The following is a 14,824-nucleotide window of genomic DNA, read 5'->3' on the forward strand; positions in this document are numbered from 1 at the left end:
ATAATTAAAGACTAATATGCAAATCGACCAAACGGTGGAATGACCGGTTGCTATGACGTGCACTGACCACCAGGGGTCAGATGCTCAATGCCAGAGCTGCCCCCTGGTGGTCAATGTGCTCCCACAGGGGTAGCACTGCTCAGCCAGAAGCCGGGCTCATGGCTGGTGAGCGCAGCGGCAGTGGTGGGAGCCTCGCCCACCTCCACGGCAGCGCTAAGGATGTCCGACTGATGGCTTAGGCCTGCAAGAGGGTGCAGGCCAGACTGAGGGACTCTGCTGAGTGCATGTATTTTATGCACCAGGCCTCTAGTTTTATAATGACAACCTGCACATAACAAACCTTGGCTTCTCTTTCTCTCCCAGACCTCATTTTTCTCTCTCACAGGGAGTTTTTTACTTCCACTCCCAGCTTGCTCAGGGAGCTGGTACAAGAATGGTTAAGATGAGAAGAGGACATGAATCAGAATCAAATAGTGAAATTAAATTCCTAAAGGGGTCCTGACCAATATTTCTCACAAAGGCTAGTTTCTAGTTACAATAATGTGTGGCAAATGCAAGCACATGAATGCCTATGAATGAGGAAATGAATTACACAGAATGTCCCTTAGCTACAGACACAAGGATCATCAACTCTTAATCTGAGGAGGGGCCACTTAAACATCTTTTGGGAGTCAAGGGGCAGCAGCGGCCATCTGGAATTACCAGCAGTTATTCTGAATCCACAAACATCTTAGCAGAGAAACATCAAGGAAAGAAGGGATATGCTGACCATGATCCTCAGCAATGGTTGCATGGCTCTGGTTCATGCAGGATCAAACGAACCACCCACTTTAGCAGCTCACTACCTAATCCTGGTCTCCAGGATACCTGAGTAGGGGATTTCATATAAAGTTTTATAGTTCATCCATTTATTTTTGCTGTCTTACATTAGAACATAATAAAAATATGCATTTTTCTTCACCAAAATATGCATTTCTTAATTCTTTGAGAATAAATGACATTCTATTTCTACATTTCAAATGACATGCAGGCTAAAACACATTTGATATGGCCTATCCTGGATATACATGATCATCTCACCTACAGAGAATTCCAAGAAGGCTACATGATCTCTGTGGTAGGCACAATAATGGCCTCCCAAAATGTGCATGTCCTAATTTCTAGAACCTGTGAATATATCACCTTTCATAGTAAAACGAACCTTGCAAATGTGATTATTAAGAACCTTGAGATGGGGTGATTATCCTGGGTTATTAAACTGGGCTCAATCTAATCACATGGGTCCTTAAAAATGGAGAGAGAACCTTTCCTGGCTATGGAGAGGGAGAGATGTGACTACAGAGGAATGGTCAGAAAAATGCACTTGAAGATCAGAGAATGGTCAGAGATATGATTTCAAGGGGGAAGAGGTTGGGGCCATGAGTCAAGGTATACAGGCAGCTCTAAAAGCTGAAAAAGTCAAGGAAATGGATTCTCCTCTAGAACCTCCAGAAAGAAACACAACTCTGTTACCACCTTGATTTTAGCCCAGTGACACTGTGTCAAACTTCTGACCTTTAGAAGTTTAGTAATGAATCAGTGCTCCCCACTTGTTTCTTCATTGTCCCTTCGCTTCCCCATTTCTCAGTACTCCATCCCCTTTCCTGTCCCCCTCCCTCTCCCATTTCTACCTTTCTTCCATTTGACCTTCATTTCTCTTTTTTATCTCCTAATCTCTCTGCTCACCACTGTCAACTCTCCACCTTAACTTTTACTGGTCTTTTATTTATTTATTTTTAATAATTCTTTATTGTTGAAACTTACACATATCCCCTTTCCCCCTCATTGACCTCCTCCAGCCTGCCCCCACCCTCACCACTCCATTGTCTGTGCCCATGGGCCATGCATACGCTGAGTGGCCAGATTATTATGATCTCTGAACACATAATAATCTGGCCACTCAATATATATATCCTATCTAATAAAAGAGTAATATGCAAACTTACCGTACCTCCGCTACACCCACAAGCCATGCCCACCAGCCAATCAGGAGCGAGTATGCAAATTAACCCAACCAAGATGGCTGCAGCCACAGAGAGAGCAGGAGGCTTGGGTTTCCCTGGCAATGGAGGAAGCCAAGCTTTCTGCCTGCCCTGGCCTGCCTTAGCCTCCACTTAAGGCTACAAAGTTTCAATTATAGAAGATAAATAAATCCCAACAAAAATGGCGGCAGCCGAACTGGAGAGAGCAGGAGGCTTGAGTTGCCCCCGGCGATGGAGGAAGCCAAGGTTCCGCAGCCCTGGCCTGCCTTGGCCTCCACTCAAGGCTACAAAGTTTCAATTATAGAAGATAAATAAATCCCAGATACCAGGGCCTCCACTTGGGTCGCCGGGGGCTGTGGTCAGCCTGCAAACCACCACAGGCCCCTCACCCAGACCGCCCCACACCCCAAGGGAACCCCCACCCTGATCCAGGACACCCTTCAGGGCAAACCAGCTGTCCCCCATCCGTGTACCAGGCCTCTACTATCTAATCCTCCTATCTAATAAAAGAATAATATGCAAATTGACCATCACTCCAACACACAAGATGGCTGCCCCCATATGGTCAAAGATGACTGACCCCATGTGGACACAAGATAGCCACCACAAGATGGCCAACATGGGAGGGCAGTTGGGAGGGACCAGGTCTGCAAGGGAGGGCAGTTGTGGGTGATCAGGCCAGCAGGGAAGGGCAGTTGGGAGGGACCAGGCCTGCAGGGGAGGGCAGTTAGGGGTGACCAGGCCTGCAGGGGAGGGCAGTTGGGGCAAACAGGCTGGCAGAGGAGCAGTTAGGCATCAATCAGGCTGTCAGGGGAGTGGTTAGGGGCAATCAGGAAGGCAGGCAGGCGAGCAGTTGGGAGCCAGCAGTCCTGGATTATGAGAGGGATATCTGACTGCCTGTTTAGGCCCGATCCTACCAGGATCGGGCCTAAACGGGCAGTCGGACATCCCTCGAGGGGTCCCAGATTGGAGAGGGTGCAGACTGGGCTGAGGGACACACCCCTCCGTGCACGAATTTCATGCACTGGGCCTCTAGTGTGTGTATGTGTGTGTATGTGTGTGTGTGTGTGTGTGTGTGTGTGTGTGTGTGTGTGTGTGTGTATATATATATATTTGTATGTATGAGACCGGGTGCATGAATTCGTGCCTGGGTGGAGTCCAGCCAGTCTGGCCAGGGGGAGGGGACATGGGCGGTTGGCCGGCCTGCCTGCTAGTTGAACTCCTGGTCAAGGGGACAATTTGCATATTAGCCTTTTATTATATAGGATATACCCTGAGTGGCCGGATTATTATGCGTTCAGAGATCATAATAATCTGGCCACTCAGTGTATATGCATAGAAGGGCCTTGGTTGATTACCTTCCACTCACCCATCCTCCCTCACCTTCCCTCTGAGATTTCACACTCTGTTCCATGCTTCCATGTCTCTGGATCCACTCCATTCATCAGTTTATTATGTTACTTAGATTCCACATATGAGTGAGATCATGTGATACTTGTCTTTCTCTGACTAATTTCACTGAGCCTGATACTCTCTAGGTCTCTCCATGCTGTCTCAAAGGCATTTACTGGTCTTTTAGATAAACTGAACTATTATAAATATACCACAACTGGTGGGGGAGGGAGAGATTGGAAATAGTCTGGGTAACAGAATATTCTTAAAGAAATATCTTTTCCCCCTTAACTTCAAGCACAAATAATCACCATGCTAATAGGCAAAGGGAGAACAAAATTACTTTTCAAACAATTCTCTGAGTGTACTGGCCAATATAAATAATTTATAATGACCACATTCATTATTAGAATGTATAGAAAGGTAATTTATTGAAACATTATTTTTGTTTTATCCTTAGTGCTTTAGCAGAGTCAAAGGAACAAGGATCCTACTACTGAGTTGCATCTTTAAAAGTCACTCTCTTGTTACCACAGCGTTAGAGGTTTTAAAAGAAAGGTAGCCAGACACCTGGAAACAATACCCAGGCTCTTGTTTGGGAGCTTGGGCTGTTTAGAAGGTCTATTAGAAAGGTGTGTACTGAAATTTGAGGAAGAGAAATACCCCCATCATGAATGGCCTCTAGATTAAAGATGGGTTTGGGAGTTTTGGCGGGTGTGTGTGTGTGTGTGTGTGTGTGTGTGTGTGTGTGTGTGTTCCCAGAGTAGCCCACACTTGTGTCCCTACAGGGGAGAGCCGCTATGATGAGGTAACACTTGCATGTGGCTGGGTGACAAAATTAAGCCATGGCTTTGCAGCCATAATGAAAGATTCCTGTGCCAACATCTGGCTCCTCCAGGGAACCACACAGGATTGGACACTGAGACCTCAGGAAAGAAAAAAAAAACCAAACAAAAAGACTGAGGCAAGATTAGGGGCTTGAAACTCACTTGGAAGATAGAGACATAACCCCCTGCTAATTCCCTACAACCAAAGGATGGGGAGGGACTCTCAAAACCTGGCTGAGGTATATTTCTTGCTACAGTGTTTAACTGCAGCTCTGAGTCAGAGTTAGGTTAATTTAGAAATGTAATGTACTTAGAGCATGGAGACTTCCCCAGACTTTTTCTGAAATGTCACTCTCCATAGGCTTTCCTGGACCACCCTGCTTAGAATTATAACACCCACCTCACCCATTCTTCTCTATTTTTTTCTCCTTAGTACCTTCCACCAACATACTTTTTATCTTGATTATTGTCTGTCTCCCACACCACAAGGGCAAAGATTTTTGTCTGTTTTTATGTCCTGCTGAATCCTCAGTACTTAAAACAGTGCCTGACATAAGATAGAGAGTCAGGGACATTTTGTAAAATGACTAAGTTAACCTGTGTCATAGAAAGAGAAGTTCCCTACTGCTAGAAACACAAAAGCTGCCAGAATCCTTAATTTTTAAGGGAGGCTTAGCATTAAATTAATGCAAAAGTTAAATATGTTAGCTTGGCACCCAATCAAGGCTCTGATCCAATTACAGAGTTGTTGTTTTTTTAAAGTTCAGCACCCTGCCCTCCCTTCTCACTGATATAAAGAAAAATGTCCATTTCCAGGGTACCAGTCCTCCAAGCAGAGAAACCTCCTCCTGCTCTCCAAAAGCCCCCCTTTCCAGTCTGCAGCCCTCCTATGCACCTAAGTCACATTAATCTTCATATTGTTCCTGAGCAGTTCTAGACTATGAAGCACCCAAAATTTAGATTATACATATTTGGATTACCAGTTTCTGTTAAACACATCCATTTCCAAATTATAGATGGCTTAGGTTAGCATTGATTTCCAGAACTACATCTTATGTCTGTATTTTGCACAGTGCTAAAAACAAAGTAGGAAACTAATAAGTACCTATTAATTGATTAATTCTCACAATATATAATATTTCTGAGAAGAGCTTTTTTCCAAAAGGAGACTTAAACATCTGCAGTGCCAGATGAATGGGCAGACGTGTGACACAACTTTTTGGAATTTTCATGCTGTTCCCAGGGCTGTCCCCAAGAAACAAAATTAAATTCCTAGAATCGTATTATCAGCAGTTACAGGACAGATGTTAACACATTCTGCTCACCACTGGGCTGTCAACCGAGCTTTCTAATAGTTAAAAATCCAGTTATCAGCTTGCCAATGCCTAAGAGCCCACCAGACACATCTTTGTTCTCAGGGCCAGAAAGATGGGATCTTACCTTGTGAGGGTTTTTTTTCCCTTTACTTCTGAGCAATCTACTCTGGTATCCAAGTATCTCCACTCCTGAGATGTCCAAATTCATTTTTGTCAGACAAAGTTTCATTTTTTCCTGGTGAAGAAAAATTGGGGAAAATTTTTAGGGCAGATTTTTACTTCAGTAATGAAATTCCAACATTTAAAATTTTTATCTACTTGTACACATATATATTAACTATTTACTAAACTGTCATTTTTCAGGGGTATTTATTATAATTGCAGAAAGTAACATTTTAAAGCTAGTCTAGGTTTAAAAGTAACAAATGAAAGCCATCAGACAATGAAAATATTGTTGATATATTGATTAACTTACTAGCATAACAGTTCTATGTAAAAATGCCTTCATTTATTTATTTATTTTTTTTTTTTAATGAATCTTTATTGTTCAGATTACAATTGTTTCTCCTTTTTCCCCCCATATCTCCCCACCACCCAGTTCCTACCCCCCCTCTGCCCTTACCTCCCCCCCCCGCTGTCCTTATCCATAGGTGTATGATTTTTGTCCAGTCTCTTCCCATACTCCCCACACAGACACCCCTTTCCCCCTGAGAATTATCAATCCACTCCCATTCTATGCCTCTGATTCTATTAAGTTCACCAGTTTATTCTGTTCCTCAGATTTTTAATTCACTTGACTTTTAGATTCACTTGTTGATAGATATGTATTTGTTGTTCATAATTTTTATCTTTCTTCTTCTTTTTCCTCTTTTTAAAGAATACCTTTCAGCATTTCATATAATGCTGGTTTGGTGGTGATGAACTCCTTTAGCTTTTTCTTGTCTGTGAAGCTCTTTATCAGCCCTTCAATTCTGAATGATAACTTTGCTGGGTAGAGTAGTCTTGGTTGTAGGTTCCTGCTATTCATCACTTTGAATATTTCTTGCCACTCCCGTCTGGCCTGCATGGTTTCTGTTGAGAAATTAGCTGATAATCGTATGGGAGCTCCCTTGTAGGTAACTAACTGTTTTTCTCTTGCTGCTTGTAAGATTCTCTCTTTGTCTTTTGCCCTTTGCATTTTAATTATGATGTGTCTTGGTGTGGTCCTCTTTGGATTTCTTTTGTTTGGGGTTCTGTGCGCTTCCTGGACTTGTAAATCTATTTCTTTCATCAGGTGGGGGGAGTTTTCATTCATTATTTCTTCAATTAGGTTTTCAGCATCTTGCTCTCTCTCTTCTTCTGGTACCCCCATAATTCTGATGTTGGTTCACTTGAAGTTGTCCCAGAGGCTTCTTACACTATCTTCAACTTTCTGAATTCTCTTCTCTTCATGCTTCTCTGGAGGAGTGTCCTTGGCCTCTTTGTATTCCAAATCTTTGAGTTGATTCTTGCGATCCTCTAGTCTGGTGTTGGGTCTCTGTATAATATTTTTTATCTCAGTCAGTGTATGTTTAATTTCTAGTTGGTCCTTTTTTATATCCTCGAGGGTCTCATTGAATTTATCAGCCTTTTCCATGAAATTCTTGAAAAACCTTATAACCGTGGTTTTGAACTCTATGTCCAGTTGCTTGTTCTCCTCCATTTCTTTGGTTTGTGATCTGTTTCCTTGCCTCCTCATTTTCTCTGCTTCCCTGAATTGGTAGGGTAGCTTTGTGTACTAGGTGTCCTATTGGTTCAATCGGTCAGCCTCCCAGTTACTTGAGGTGGACATTCTTGGTGTACCCTTGTGTACTGTGTGTCCCCCAGCAGGAGCTACAGCAAGAACTAGTTTTCTCCTCCTTTGCTTGGGCGGTTTTGGAGCAGTCTGACTAGAGCTGCAGTTAATTTGGTTAAGCTGCCACAGAACAGGCCATTTATATGCAAAAGCTGCTGTGTGGAGCCTGGGCGGGGTCTCAGGGCTGGGCGGGGTCTCAGGGCGTCACTAGGCTGGGGCGTGGCCAATGGCGATGGCTGGCGTCAGCCGTCTCTGCCTTTCCACGTTTCCAAGTCCCTGCACCCTGCGCTCCAGCGCAGTAAAACAATGATTGCTGGGCACACCTCTGCAAAAAAGTCACTCTCACTTTCCCACCTGATGGCCGAGAGTCCAGCTTCTCCCTGTAGGCATCTGGGTCCCCCGCGTGTCCCCAGAAACTGGATTTCAGAGCGATCGGGAGCTTGTCTCCCTTTGGGTTGAAGAAAAGCCGCGCACCCAGTCGCCCGCTGCCAGCCCGATTCGCGCGCCTCCCTACCTCAGCTTTTCAGTGTTTGTGCTCCTTTCTCTCCTTAGTTGTAAATCTACCACTCAGCCAGCTTTCCCGTGGTTCTGGGTGGTAGACGTTTTGTCTTTTAGTTGTATTTTTGAAATTGTTGTGTGAGGCAGCAGATTAGTTGTTTAACTATGCCGCCATCTTGGTTCCTCCCTCAAAATGCCTTCATTTAAAAAGTTTATTGTGCCCTAACTGGTTTGTCACAGTGGAGAGTGTTGGCCTGAGGACTGAAGGGTCCCGGGTTCCGGTCAAGAGCACATGCCTGGGTTTCGGGCTCGATCCCCAGTAGGTGGCATGCAGGAGGCAGCTGATCAATGATTCTCTCTCATCATTGATGTTTCTGACTATCTATCTTCCTCTCTGAAATCAATAAAATATATATATTTTTAGAAAAAAAGTTTATTGTATTTAGGATGGAATTTATTTGTAAACACAATATATAGCATATTAGGAAATTAATTTTTAGCCACAAAAAACTTACCTGAAAGACACATCAAAAGATAAAGTTTTAATAGAAAAGAAAAATGATTCATTTCCCTGCTTATCTTCTGCTTTTTTTAGTTCTCTTACCTCTTCTCAGCACATCCCTTCTCCCAAACTAAATGATTTGAAAGGAGGTGGAAAGTGATGGCTTTTTGGATCATAGGTGCTTTTGTATTTGAAAAAGATGATTCATTCTTTCATAAATTAAAAACAAATCTGTCAAATGAATAATTACCAATATTTGTAGTGCTTTGTACCTGACACTACCATAAGAAATTTGTATTGGCTTTATATAGACCTATTCACTTAATACAACAACCTATGAGACAAGGACTATCACCATGGTTATCATTCCCCATTTTTCAGACTAAGAAACTAAAACACAGAAGGGTTGAGTAGCTTGGCAAAGGTCACCCATCTCTCTGTTACAACTGGCTCCTGTGAACCTCCTTAATGGAGGTGAGGAGCTGGGGATTGGTTTCATCAAAATCTTTTGATGTAGTGATTTGGTATATAATTCAGGATTTAGTTTGACTTAATAATACAGTCAATCTTCTTCATTCACAGATTCCATATTTGCAAATTTGCCTGCTTGCCAAAATTCATTTCATGATCATGCATAGACATACACAGAATGACAAGAAACTTCAGTTTACCAGCTGAGGTTGAACAAGGCAATGTTCTGCCTTCTTAGCTCAGCTCTCTTACTGTAAACAAGTGTCACATTTTTTTTTTCATTTTTGTGCTTTTTGTTGGTGATTTCACTATTTAAAATGTTTAAAGGCAGCCCAGCTGGTGTGGCTCGGTGGTTGAGCGTCGGCCTGTGAACTAGGAGGTCACAATTCCTGGTCAGGGCATATGCCCGGGTTGTGGATTTCCAATGTAGGGCATGCAGGAGGTAGCTTATTGATGCTTCTCTCTCATCATTGATGTTTCTTTCTCTCTCTCCTCCTTCCTCTCTGAAATCAATAAAGATACATTTTTAAAAAATAAAAAAATAAAATAAAATGTTTAAAGGCATAATGCAGAAGTGTTGCCTAGTGTTCCCTAAGTGTAAGAAGTTATAATGTACCTTATGGAGAAAATATGTATGCTAGATAAGCCTCTGTTGGCTGTGAGTTCAATGTTAATGAATCAATAATACACTAAATACAGTGTCTAAACAGAAACACACTAAAACAATGCATGTTTTGATCACTTAATGAAAATGTTGTGTACAGAGGCTCACAGGAACTTAACCCTATATTCCTCTAGGAGCAATAGTTCAGTATTCACTAAATCAGTATTTGTGGTGATTTTATAAAACCTAACTGCAAGTAACAAGAATCAACTACAACTCCCCTAGAGTTCTCCAGAATGGCTCCCTTTCTGATCTCAGAAACAATCTGTGGTTTCTCACAAATAGCTTTCTTGGACACAGTACATATTTACAGAAAGCCACAGATAAGAATTCAGTAAATTTGACTTCAGCCCCACTTCCTCAATCTGGGGGGTCATCCTGAAGAAATTATTTATTATTATTTCTTGGTAGAGCTTCCTGATCTATAGTTTCCCTGAAAATGTTTTATTATGCATACATGTAAGGCACTTTTCAAGTTGTACCTTGACATAACTTCTGTGGAGCACCACTGTTAACAAATTGTAGGGATTTTATTTTTTGGGTTCTACAGGTTTACCGTAAGAGAGTTCACGTTAATAAATGGAACATTCTTTTACCCCCAGAACATCCTGGTCATCGTCTGACCAAGCCTAGCCTCAAAAGCCACCTTTCAACCTTCTTCCTCCTAGGAAGCAGTCCAGTAGTCCACTCTCTGTAATTCAAGTGTTCAACTGGGGACAGGGAGACCAAGTAATACTAAAGAGAGAGTCCTGGCTGATGACTCAGGATAGCTGAGACCTCATCTGCCATTGTGCATTGTTATTGAAGGTAAGTCATTTCACATCTCTGGGTATCAGTTCCTCTATTTTTAAACAATTTTTACTACATGCAAATAAAAATGCAAACAATACAAAAGAATGCAGGAAAGAAGCAAATTTCTCTTTCCTCACCATCCCTATATTAGTTTGCTATGATTACCATAACAAAATACCAGACTGAGTAGCTTAAACAATAGAAATTTATTTTCTCAGAGTTGCAGAAGGCCAGAAGTGTAAGATCAAGATGTTGGGGGGGGGGGGGGGCGGGGCGGGGAGAGGAGGGATTTGATTTCTTATGAGGTCTCTCTCCTTGGCTTGCAGATGGTCATCTTCCTGCTATGTGTTCACATAGCCTTCTCTCTATGTGTGCACATGTTTGGTGTCTCTCTTTTTATAAAAACACTAATCACATTGGTTTATGGCCCACCAAATCAACTGAATGGCGGAACAACCGGTCACTATGACGTTCAATGCAGGAGCTGCCCCCTGGTGGTCAGTGGGCTCCCACTCAGCCAGAAGCCAGGCTCACAGCTGGTGAGCACAGTGGCAGTGGCGGGAGCCTCTCCTGCCTTCGAGGCAGTGCTAAGGACCCCTCGGGGAGATGTCTGACTGCCGGCTTAGGCCAGCTTGGTGAACATCCCCTGAAGGGTCCCGGGCTGCAAAAGTGCACAAATTTTTGAGCACTGGGCCTCTAGTTATCTTTATAATTACCTATTTGCACATAACAAATGGCTCCTGTTAACCTCCTTAATGAAGGTGAGGGGCTGGAGATTTGTTTCATCAAGATCTTTTGATGTAGTGATTTGGTATATAATCACAGAAATCAAAATCTCAGGTCTGTTGATTGTACCTTCTGTTGTTTTCCATACTGCAAACGTCTTTTTTCTTTCTGTATATCTTGATGATCTTTTCACTGGGATCCTAGGAAGGAGGGGATACAATCATATATTCCCAACCATAAGCCTAGAGGTGAGCTGCCCTGAAGGTTGCATATAATTTTGACCCTGGACACATTTCATGGGACAGGGGTGTGCATCTAACTGAGGCCAGACAAAGAAGAGTTTTGCAGTCAGGACTGAAAAAGAGAAGTGAGTCTCTAGCTGATAAAGGTCTTAGTCCGTTTGGGTTGCTATAACAAAAGAGACACCACAGACTGGGTGGCTTATAAACAATATTTATTTCTCACAGTTCTGGAGGCTGAACGGCCACGATCAGGCTGCCAGCATGGTCAGGTTCTGGTGAAGACCCTCTTCCCACTTGCAAACTTTTTAACTTCTGTGTCCTCACATAGTGGAAGAAGGGAGGGATCTCTCTGGAACTTCTTTTATTTTTTTAAATTTTTTATTTTTTAAATCTATATTGTTGAAAGCATTACCATATGTCCCCTTTTTTCTCTTATTGACCCCATATGGCCCACCCCTGCCCGGACCCTCTTTTATAAGCACACTAATCCTGTTTGTAAGGGCTCTGTCCGCATGACCTAATCACCTCCCATAGGCCCCCACCTCTTACTGAGCATTTGGTTTTCACACGTGAATTTGAGGAGACACAAGTATTCAGTCTATAGACTGTGAGAGGTGAAGGTCAGGAACTTTTGGGGGGAGGCAGCACCATGTTTTCAACTCTGCACTAGAGCAGCGATTTTCAACCTTTTTCATCTCCTGGTACACCTAAACTAAAATTACTAAAATTCTGTGGCATACCAAAAAATATATTTTTGCTAACCTGACCAAAAAAAAATGGGTATAACTAGATTCGTTCACATTGACGGCTATTGTTGTTGGCTCTTGTCATATTTTTATTGGACAATCTAAGGGAAAAGAGGTCAGTGCCCCTAACTAGTCAGGTTTTGCATGTTTTACAAATTCTTGAGGCACACTGTTGAAAATCACTACACTAGAGAAGTTTAAGAGGAGCTGAGAAGCACTGGGAGAAAAACCATAAGAAGGCCCAGTTTTATTTCATCCTTGGTTTTCCTGGGACACCCTGTATCTTTGTAAGAAGTGTCTCCTTGGCTTACACTAACAGTGTGAATTTCTGTCACAAGAACGAGAGTCAGGGATCTTGCACCATCTTGGCCCTCTTGGAATGGGGTCTGGCTGGCTGTTGGAGGCAAAGGGTGCATCCAAATGGGGTTATACAAGGGTCCAGGGTTTGTGCCACAGAGCAACAAGAAAAGTGAAAAGGTACACACACATAAGATGGAGGCTCTTTTCTCTTAGCCTAAGTTTACAAGTACCTGTCCTTAAATTGAGGGGAGGGGTATAACGTATCTCCCAACTTCTCACAGAGATAATCATTTTTAAAACTCTCAGAAACACTACTAACTTCAAAGATATATGAGTTTGTTACATGTGAGAAATGTTCAGTAAGAAACAAATAAAACCCACCACTGTTCTGTTCAGATAGTCTGTGCGTGTCCCCCAAGCCCTAAATTTTTAACTGCTTTTAACCATATTTGTGTAGCCTTAAAAGGAAATCGTTTTCCCACTTAAAAACCAGCCCTTTCCTTATCTCTTCCCGAACTTCGCATTTTATTAAACCTTTTATTTTTGGGGAATTGCTATCTTCCTTGGAGAGTCTTAAGAAAGAATTCTAAACTCCTCTCCACAAATAAGATGAATACAATTTAAAAAACAAAAACAAAAACAAAAGACTGTTTGCTCGAACCAATATAAGGCCCTCTTGGTTAAAAGACTCGAGAGCAGAACCGAAGCCCTTGGAAGCGTTTCACGTTGTGCTTACCACCGAGGAGGGGCTCAACACCTTTAAAAGTTAAATAAATAAAACAGGCCCAAGATCAAAAAGTCATTTAAATAACCTTCGCTTCTGGCCCTCCGCACAGCCGGGGATGGGTGGGGGTTTCTCTCGTGACGCGGTGACTGTGAAGTCTTCCACCACCGGTACCTGCCCGAGGCCTCGCGCTCCAGCGGACGTAGGCCTGGAGCGGGAACCAGCTGTGTCAGGGGAAGTGCGTGCGGGCCTCACCTGTGTGCGGGCCTCACCTGTGTGCGGGCTTCCACCTGGGCCCGCGGGAGCGGCCCCCCTGTCCTCCGCGGCCCGCAGGGCGGCTGGCGCGCCGCTGACCTCGGTGTCGCGTTAGTGTTCCGAACTCTCAACCTCTCCCAAGTTCGACGGTGCTAAGTGCCAAGTGCCGTCAATGACTCTGGGCATTTGTGGTTTGGAGGAGCCAGAGAAAGGAATGATCTCGGGGGCGAGTGTTGGGGGGGGGGGGGGGGGGGTTGTTTTGATAATCTGTGGTTTTAAAACGTGGGGTAACAAAATGCCGAGCCAGGCAGGAGTCGAACCTACAATCTTCTGATCCGTAGTCAGACGCGTTATCCATTGCGCCACTGGCCCCTTCCGCCAGGGAGCGGTGGGGGGTATACAGACCATAGAGGCGTGAGCCTTATCAAGCGGTCACCACCCGATAGGCAGCAGTAAAGGAAACGGGCGCCAGGCAAGCGGGGTTGGCGTCGGCGTCCCCGAGTCCTGGCACCACGCGTCTCAGACACCCGAGTTGGACACCCCAGGTAAAAAGCTCCCGCGGGCAAAGCCTGACAACCTTCCTGCGCACGCGCACAATGACGCAGCACGTTCCGTTTCCGCCCCCGTATTACGCCTGCGCAAATCCGCCTCTGTCAAGGGTTGGGTGCGCTCTCCTTTTTATATGGAATCTCATGAGGCGGATCTAGGTCGCCCGTCCCTTCGATAGCTCAGCTGGTAGAGCGGAGGACTGTAGTTGATTTCTGAGTCATGAGTCATCCTTAGGTCGCTGGTTCGATTCCGGCTCGAAGGAGACAAGTGCCCTTTTTATTCCCTCCACCAACTTTCTGAGGTTTAACGCCTTTCCATGGTTACATTTCTCTAATACACATTACAAAGAACATTTGGAATTTCTAGCACTTGCGCTCCAGTTTGGTGCCACGGCCGCGGCCCCTAGTGCAGCCTTTTGCGAACCCGGAAACGGGCACTGCCGTCCAAGTTAAGTTCCGAGCGCGGCAGGGAGTCGGCGCTCGGCCGGAGGTGCCAGGACGCAGCCTTCTGCGTGTTTCCAGGTCGTCCTGAGCCTCACGGAGAAAGCCAGCGCGGTCACGCCGCGGGCTCCCAGGGCCTCGGATTTCCTCCTCCGCGTCTCGGCAGGGCCGGCGCCTGAGCGCCTGCCGCGGCCCCCGGCTGCGGGAGGAGGTGGGAAGGGCCACGCGGAAGGTTTTATGCTCCAGGGACCTGGGAATCAGGAAGGAAACGTGGTAGAAAGTACACTTAAGCCAAGAAATGTCTGGAAGTTATGAGAAGAGTCAGGGCAAGGTTCCTTTGCTCCCTTCGATAGCTCAGCTGGTAGAGCGGAGGACTGTAGAGGCGAATCCGCTGTCATCCTTAGGTCGCTGGTTCGATTCCGGCTCGAAGGAGAGATTTGTGTTTTGTTTCTTTGCCCTCGGTTGTGAGGAAGGTCAGGAATGAGATCAAAGAATGTTTATCTTTGTGACTACGTATGCTGACCTCTCTCTAGGGGAAGAGATAAG

At 44.4% G+C, this 14,824-nt stretch overlaps 1 protein-coding gene and 3 non-coding genes across 4 annotated transcripts in view; 2 read left to right on the forward strand and 2 right to left on the reverse strand.

The window, feature by feature from the left end:
• Nucleotides 1-14,824, reverse strand: part of CRH (corticotropin releasing hormone) — a 339,387-nt gene that overhangs the window by 87,906 nt on the left and 236,657 nt on the right. Inside the window, exon 4 of the transcript XR_008554543.1 lies at nt 5,681-5,791. The gene's annotated coding sequence lies outside the window, so the exon portion shown is untranslated. The remainder of the gene's footprint in view (nt 1-5,680; nt 5,792-14,824) is intronic.
• Nucleotides 13,589-13,661, reverse strand: TRNAR-ACG (transfer RNA arginine (anticodon ACG)). Its single transcript has one exon. It is a non-coding gene; the product is annotated as a tRNA-Arg (tRNA).
• On the forward strand, nt 14,007-14,100 carry TRNAY-GUA (transfer RNA tyrosine (anticodon GUA)). The gene is made up of 2 exons: nt 14,007-14,043; nt 14,065-14,100. It is a non-coding gene; the product is annotated as a tRNA-Tyr (tRNA).
• TRNAY-GUA (transfer RNA tyrosine (anticodon GUA)) lies at nt 14,622-14,710 on the forward strand. Its single transcript is given in 2 exon segments — nt 14,622-14,658; nt 14,675-14,710. It is a non-coding gene; the product is annotated as a tRNA-Tyr (tRNA).

Source organism: Eptesicus fuscus, chromosome 19 (assembly GCF_027574615.1).
Source record: "Eptesicus fuscus isolate TK198812 chromosome 19, DD_ASM_mEF_20220401, whole genome shotgun sequence".
Classification (NCBI taxonomy): domain Eukaryota; kingdom Metazoa; phylum Chordata; class Mammalia; order Chiroptera; family Vespertilionidae; genus Eptesicus; species Eptesicus fuscus.